The sequence below is a fragment of the Equus caballus genome, unplaced genomic scaffold (genome assembly GCF_041296265.1).
Source record: "Equus caballus isolate H_3958 breed thoroughbred unplaced genomic scaffold, TB-T2T unassigned-0002617, whole genome shotgun sequence".
Taxonomy (NCBI): domain Eukaryota; kingdom Metazoa; phylum Chordata; class Mammalia; order Perissodactyla; family Equidae; genus Equus; species Equus caballus.
Window position 1 is genome coordinate 1 of NW_027222371.1, and position 7,500 is coordinate 7,500.

The following is a 7,500-nucleotide window of genomic DNA, read 5'->3' on the forward strand; positions in this document are numbered from 1 at the left end:
TCAGTGCTGCTTTTTCCCCAGGTCTCCACGCCCTTGTGTGTTTCTTTTGCTTAACGATTGCCACCTGAGCTAGCCTCTGTGGCCATCTTTGTCAGTTTCAGAGGGTAGATTTCTCAGTCTTGCTCTTTCCCAAGTTCTGCACGCCCTTGTGTGTGGGTTTTTTTTTTTTTTTTTTTTTGCTCAAATATTGAACCTAAGCTAGCATCTGTTGCCCTTCTTCGTCAGTTTCAGAGGGTGGATTTCTCCGTGTTGCTTTTTCCCCAGGTCTCCACGCCCTTGTGTGTTTCTTTTGCTTAACGATTGCCACCTGAGCTAGCCTCTGTGGCCCATTTTCGTCAGCTTCAGAGGGTGGATTTCTCAGTGTTGCTTTTTCCCCAGGTCTCCAAGTCCCTCAGTGTGTGTGTGTGTGAGTGTGTGTGTTTTCTTGCAAGATTGGCACTTGAGCTAACGTGTGTTGCCAGTCTTTGTCAGTCAGAGGCTAGATTTTTCAGTATCGCTCTTTCCCAAGGTCTCCACTCCTTGCTCTTTTCTTCTTCCTACCTTTCTTTCTTTCTTTCTTTCTTTTTGGCTTAAATATTGTCACCTGAGCTAGGCTCTGTTGCCCTGCTTCCTCCGTTTCAGCGGGTACCTTTTTTCAGGTTGCTTTTTCACCGGGTCTCCTCGCCATTGTAGTTTTTTTATTTTATTTTATATTTTGCTTAAAGATTGCCACCTGAGGTAGCCTCTGTGGCCCATCTTCGTCAGTTTCAGAGTGTGGATTTCTCCGTGCTGCTTTTTCCCAGGTCTCCACGCCCTTGTGTGTTTCTTTTGCTTAACGATTGCCACCTGAGCTAGTCTCTGTTGCCCATCTTTGTCAGTTTCAGAGGGTAGATTTCTCAGTCTTGCTCTTTCCCAAGTTCTGCACGCCCTTGTGTGTGTGTGTGTGTGTGTGTTTTTTTTTTTTTTTTTTGCTCAAATATTGAACCAAAGCTAGCATCTGTTGCCCATCTTCGGCAGTTTCAGAGGGTAGAATTCTCAGTGTTGCTTTTTCCCCAGGTCTCCACGCCCTTGTGTTTCCCTTTTGCTTAAAGATTGCCACCTGAGCTAGCCTCTGTTGCCCATCGTCGTCAGTTTCAGAGGGTACATTTCTCAGTGCTGCTTTTTCCCCAGGTCTCCACGCCCTTGTGTGTTTCTTTTGCTTAACGATTGCCACCTGAGCTAGCCTTTGTTGCGCTTCTTTCTCAGTTTCTGAGGGTGGATTTCTCCGTGTTGCTTTTTCCCCAGGTCTCCACGCACTTCCTTTTATTTTTCCTTAAAAATTGCCACCTGAGCTAGCCCGTGTTGCCCATGTTCGTCAGTTTGAGAGGGTGGATTTCTCAGTGTTGCTTTTTCCCCAGGTCTCCACGCCCTTGTGTGTTTCTTTTGCTTAACGATTGCCACCTGAGCTAGCCTCTGTGGCCCATCTTCGTCAGTTTCAGAGGGTAGATTTCTCAGTGCTGCTTTTTGCCCAGGTCTCCACGCCCCTGTGTGTTTCTTTTGCTTAACGATTGCCACCTGAGCTAGCCTCTGTTGCCCATGTTCGTCAGTTTCAGAGGGTGGATTTCTCCGTGCTGCTTTTTACCCGGGTCTCCACGCCCTTGTGTCTTTCTTTTCTGCTTAAAGGTTGCAACCTGAGCTAGGGTCTGTTGCCCATGTTCCTCAGTTTCAGAGGGTGGATTTCTCCGTGCTGCTTTTTACCCGGGTCTCCACGCCCTTGTGTGTTTCTTTTGCTTAACGATTGCCACCTGAGCTAGCCTCTGTGGCCCATTTTCGTCAGCTTCAGAGGGTGGATTTCTCAGTGTTGCTTTTTCCCCAGATCTCCACGTCCCTCAGTGTGTGTGTGTGTGAGTGTGTGTGTTTTCTTTGCAAGATTGGCACTTGAGCTAACGTGTGTTGCCAGTCTTTGTCAGTCAGAGGCTAGATTTTTCAGTATTGCTCTTTCCCAAGGTCTCCACTCCCTTGCTCTTTTCTTTCTTTCTTTCTTTCTTTCTTTCTTTCTTTCTTTCTTTCTTTTTGGCTTAAATATTGTCACCTGAGCTAGGCTCTGTTGCCCTGCTTCCTCCGTTTCAGCGGGTACCTTTTTTCAGGGTTGCTTTTTCACCGGGTCTCCTCGCCATTGTAGTTTTTTATTTTATTTTATTATTTTGCTTAATGATTGCCACCTGAGGTAGCCTCTGTTGCCCATTTTCGTCAGCTTCAGAGGGTGGATTTCTCAGTGTTGCTTTTTCCCCAGGTCTCCACGCCCTTGTGTTTTCCTTTTGCTTAACGATTGCCACCTGAGCTAGCCTCTGTTGCCCATGTTCATCAGTTTCAGAGGGTAGATTTCTCAGTGTTGCTTTTTCCCCAGGTCTCCACGCCCTTGTGTGTTTCTTTTGCTTAAAGATTGCCACCTGAGCTAGCCTCTGTTGCGCTTCTTTCTCAGTTTCAGAGGGTAGTTTTCTCAGTGTTGCTTTTTTCGCCAGCTCTCCACGCCCTGGTGTCTTTCTTTTCTGCTTAAAGGTTCCAACCTGAGCTAGCGTCTGTTGCCCATGTTCCTCAGTTTCAGAGGGTGGATTTCTCCGTGCTGCTTTTTACCCGGGTCTCCACGCCCTTGTGTGTTTCTTTTGCTTAACGATTGCCACCTGAGCTAGCCTCTGTTGCGCTTCTTTCTCAGTTTCTGAGGGTGGATTTCTCAGTGTTGCTTTTTCCCCAGGTCTCCACGCCCTTGTGTGTTTCTTTTGCTTAACGATTGCCGCCTGAGCTAGCCTCTGTGGCCCATTTTCGTCAGCTTCAGAGGGTGGATTTCTCAGTGTTGCTTTTTCCCCAGGTCTCCACGTCCCTCAGTGTGTGTGTGTGTGTGAGTGTGTGTGTTTTCTTTGCAAGATTGGCACTTGAGCTAACGTGTGTTGCCCATCTTTGTCAGTTTCAGAGGCTAGATTTTTCAGTATCGCTCTTTCCCAAGGTCTCCACTCCCTTGCTCTTTTCTTTGTTTCTTTGTTTCTTTGTTTCTTTCTTTTTGGCTTAAATATTGTCACCTGAGCTAGGCTCTGTTGCCCTGCTTCCTCCGTTTCAGAGGGTACCTTTTTTCAGGGTTGCTTTTTCACCGGGTCTCCTCGCCATTGTAGTTTTTTATTTTATTTATTTATTTTTTTGCTTAACGATTGCCACCTGAGCTAGCCTGTGTTGCCCATGTTCGTCAGTTTCAGAGGGTAGATTTCTCAGCGTTGCTTTTTCCCCAGGTCTCTACGCGCTTGTGTGTGTGTGTGTGTGTGTGTGTGTGTGTGTGTTCTGCTTAAAGATTGCCACCCGAGCTAGCCCCTGTTGCCCATCTTCGTCAGTTTCAGAGGGTAGATTTCTCAGTGTTGATTTTCCCCCAGTTCTCCACGCCCTCGTGCTTTTTTTTTTTTTTTAATTTCCTTAAATGTCGGCACCTCAGCTAGCCTCTTTTTCCCATCTTCGTCCGTTTCAGCGGGTAGACTCTCCGCCTGCCTTCGACAGACCCTCTGCGCTTGAAAGCTTTCCTCCTCCCGTCATCACGGTCCTTCTCGGATGACGTGCCTGGTTTCGGTTTGACCGTCCCCGCCCGCCCTGATTTTCTAAGTCCTCCCGGGAGCCCCGGGGGCGCTCCGGCCGCTCCGGGAAGCGGCGGCCTCCCGGCCGCACCGGCTCAGCCCGGCCCGGGCCGACCCCTGGCCTCTCTGGGGGAACTCTCCCCGTCCCCTTCCCGGTGAGCGCCCGAGAAACCTTTTCCGGGTCCCCCTCCTGCGGCTGGGGCTGCGCCTTGGCGGCCGGGAGCCCGCGGGCGGACGCCCCGGGGCCGAGCTGGGCCGGGAGGCTGGGTCCGAGGGGGCGCCGGGACGGGATCTGGCGGCCCGGCGGCCCGGCTGTGCTCCCCGGCGGGCCCGCGCTCCGGCTCCGTCCCGCTGAGGCGGTCGCCGGTCGCCGGGTGCCACCTGGCGGCCGCTTTTATATCGTCTCTTTCCTCCGGAGCTCCGGCGACGCGGGCCAAGGGACGGGACTCGGCCGCGGTGACCGAGGCAGAGTCCCGGGAGGCCGGCGTCGCTGGCGGGATCTGGCCCGGTGGCGCCGGTGCGTGAGCGCGACGCCCGCTCGCCGGAGATTGGAGGTGCAGGCTACTGAGGGAGGTGGCTGTCGCCGCGCCGCCCGGTGCCGGCCGGGGTGTGGGGCCTCCCGGACGGGTCGACCAGCAGCCGCCGGTGCCCCTCCGTCCCCGGGAGGGGGTGGGGGGCCACCGCGGGGGAACGGGCGAGGGAACTCGTCCCGTGCCCGGCCGTCGTCCTGAGGGCGGCCCGGTGGTCGGGCCTTCCGCGTCGCCGATCCCCTTTCCGCGCCCCGCTCCGGAGGTGGGGGACCGGCCGGGGCCTTGCGGGGGAGGCCCGTGGAGGGCGCGACGGGCTCGGCCGCCGGGCTGGCCTTTTCCCCACTGGTCTTCCGAGTCGACCGGCTCTGGCGGTGGGGACCGGGCCCGGTCCTCGGATGCCTCCTCCTCCGTGGCAGTTTTTTGTCCAAGTCCCGCCCTGGAGAAGAGCGTGGACCGGCCCCGGGAGCCCTCGAGGGCGGGCCGGGGAGGGCGTCCCCGGCCGGGACGCGTGCCCGGGGTGGGTCCGGGCCGTCGGACCGGACTTCTCTCTCCGAGTTTCGCGGGTCGCGTCTTTGTCCGGAGGTGGGAGGGGGCCGGCTCGAGGCGTAGGTGGAGCCCCGGCTGAGGGACGGGAGCCACGGTCCCGCCCCGGGCCCGGTCGCCGGAGGCTCCTCCGTGGAATTCTTTTCTAAGTCCTGACCCGGCGACTCAGAGGGAGGGACCGACCGGTCCCGGCCCGCGCGGGCGGCCCGGGGAGGCTGTCCCCGGCTCCCCCTGCCGCCACGCTTCTGGGGTCGACCAGATGGCCCCGGGAGCTCCGGGCCTGGTGGCGATGGGGTCGTGCTTGGGGTCTGGTGGCCGTGGCCGTGATCCAGGGGTTCCCCTCGTGATCCGTGGGTGGGCCCCGTCTCCGGGCGCGGCGATTCTTGCCCCTGAATGGGTGGTTTTGTGCCGCCAGATAAGTGCTGACACGCTCTGCTCGGGTGACAGTCGCCCGAGAGCTTCCGGGTGCCTGGATGCGTGTGCGGGGAGGTCTCCGGGCTCTGGCCGAGAACCGGACGCCCGTTTCCACCCCCGCCGCTTGAGCCGCCCGCTGGGGCCTGCGCGCCGGCTCTTGTGCGTTCCAGGCGTCCCCGCGACCGTGGTGCCACCTCCGGTCTCTGGTACCCGAGGGCGGCGGGGTTAGGGGCGCGGGGTCCTCTACCACGTGCACTCCCTGCTGCCGGCACCCGGGTGCGGTCGCGACTTACCCCGTCCCGCCGGCTCCGTGCCAGTGCGTGTCAGGCGTTCTCGTCCTGGGGTCGTCGCCCGCGCTTGCTAGAGGAGGAGGGGGGCCGGTGAGGCTGAAGCAGGCTCCTCCGCTCGCTGTCCTCGCCGGCCTTCCCTTGCTCGGGGATCCCTCGCGTTATGCTGCTGATCGATGTGGTGATGCTGTGCTCTCCCGGGCCGGGCCTAAGCCGTGCCAGACGAGGGACGGACGTTCATGGCGAACGGGACCGCTCTTCTCGCTCTGCCCGCGGGCCCCCTCGCCCGTTCTCCCCCGCTGCGAGTGGCGTGTGGGAGGTGGCAGGGGTGCGGAATCCGGCCCGACCTCGCTCCCCCGCCCCGTGCCTTGTGGCGTGGGCGGTGTCGGGGTCTCCGTGACGCGGCGGATGCTCCGCCTGTGCCTCTTGGCTGTGTCTCGCGGGCGGCCCTCCCCACGGTGGGGCGGGCCGTGTTGCCGCCGCGCCGCGCGCCTTCTTGGACGCGTGAGCGCGCTCCCCCGGCCGTTGGCGGTGCCCCTGGAGTGTTCCAGGTCGTCCCTCAGGCGCCTGAGGCCGATTGGCGGTGTCGTTCCCTGTTCCCGTCGCCCTCCTCAGGTGACCGCTGCGCTGGTGTGTCTGAGAAGCGGGGGGTCGAGTCGGTAAGGGAGGCGTGCCCGTCCCCCTCGGGGGGGACGGGTGCCTCGTCGCCCCCCCCCACGGCGTGCCGTGTGGGGGCGGGCAGGCTCGGGCGCGTGCCCGCGTGTTCCCCTTGCTGGGGTTTCCACGCGGGTGTGGGAGTGATCGTGGCGGGCCGAGCCAGCGGCGTGATGCTGGCTCTTTGGTTGGGAGGTGCTGTTTGATCGGCACCTCCGTCCCAGTCTCTGCCTCCCTTGGTCTCGGCCTGAGGGGAGGCACTGACTTGGGAGCCGCACAGGGGCCTTTTAGATCCCTAGCTAAGCCCAGTGTGGCCGGAGATGGCGAGCCCGGGGCAGCGCGGGCTCGCGGCCCTGACCACGGACGCTCCGACTTGCTCTAGGCCTTACCTCTACCGCAGACCCCTCCTGCGTTGTGTGGCCATGGTGTCTGTAAGCGCCTTGGTGGGCCCGATGGCGGACGATGGGCGGGGGCGACACGCCCTCGGTGAGAAAGCCTTCTCTAGCGATCCGAGAGGGTGCCTTGGGGTACCGGACCCCCCAGCCGCCGCCCCTCCTCTGCGCGTAGTAGCCACGGACGCCACCACCGTGGCGCGTGGGCAGAGCCGCTCTTTGCCTACCGCGGCCGGCGCCTCCCCCCTCCGAGTCGGGGGAGGGTCACGCCCGGCCGGGCCGTCGTTGGGCGCGGGGCCGCGCGTGTGCGCGAGCGTGCGCGTGGTTCTCCCGTCGCGTGCTGGGGTGGGGAGAGGGCCCGGCCCTGTCCGGGCTCCGCCCCGCCGCGAGCGGCTGGCTCTCCGCTCGCTCCCGTCCCGAGCCGCAGCCGGTGGTGGCGTGCGGGCATGGGTGGGGGCCGCCGCCGCTCTCGGGCGCGTTCCCTCGGGACGTGGGTCCCGGAGCAGACCAGACAGGCAGACGGGTGGCTGGGTGGACGGGGCGGCCCCCGGCGGCGGGGGCGCCTCACGTAGGCCCCGGCGGTGGGGCCGGGCCCGCGGGAGGCCGAAGGGTGGCTGAGGCCGGCCGGCGTCCCAGGCGTCGTGGGACCGCCCTCGCGTGTCGTTGGCGGTGGGATCCCGCGTGTGTTTTCCTGGTGGCCCGTCCGCGCCCGAGGCCGTCCCCGGGAGCCTTCCCGCGAGCCCGCGCTCCCTCCGTCGAGGCGCGCGCCGCGCTCCCCGTTGCCGCCGGTGCTCCCCCGCCCGGGCAGACGCCTGGCCGCGCCGCCCACCGGCCGGGACCGAAATGGGCCTCGCCGCGCGGGTGTCGCCTCCGGCCACCGAGGCCGGTGGTGGCCCCGGGCGAAGTGCCCTCGGCTCCGGTTGGGTGGCGCCCGTGCGCCAGGCGCCCGGCGTGGGACGCCGGCGCCGTGTGCGGGAGAGCCCTGGCCGTGGAGGTGGGTGGTGGGGCCGAGCCCCCGTGAGCTGCGCGCGGGGCGACGGGGCCAGTCGCCGTTCCGGGCGCTGCGGGACCGCCCCTGGTGCTGGAGGCCCCTGGCGGTGAGACCCCGTGT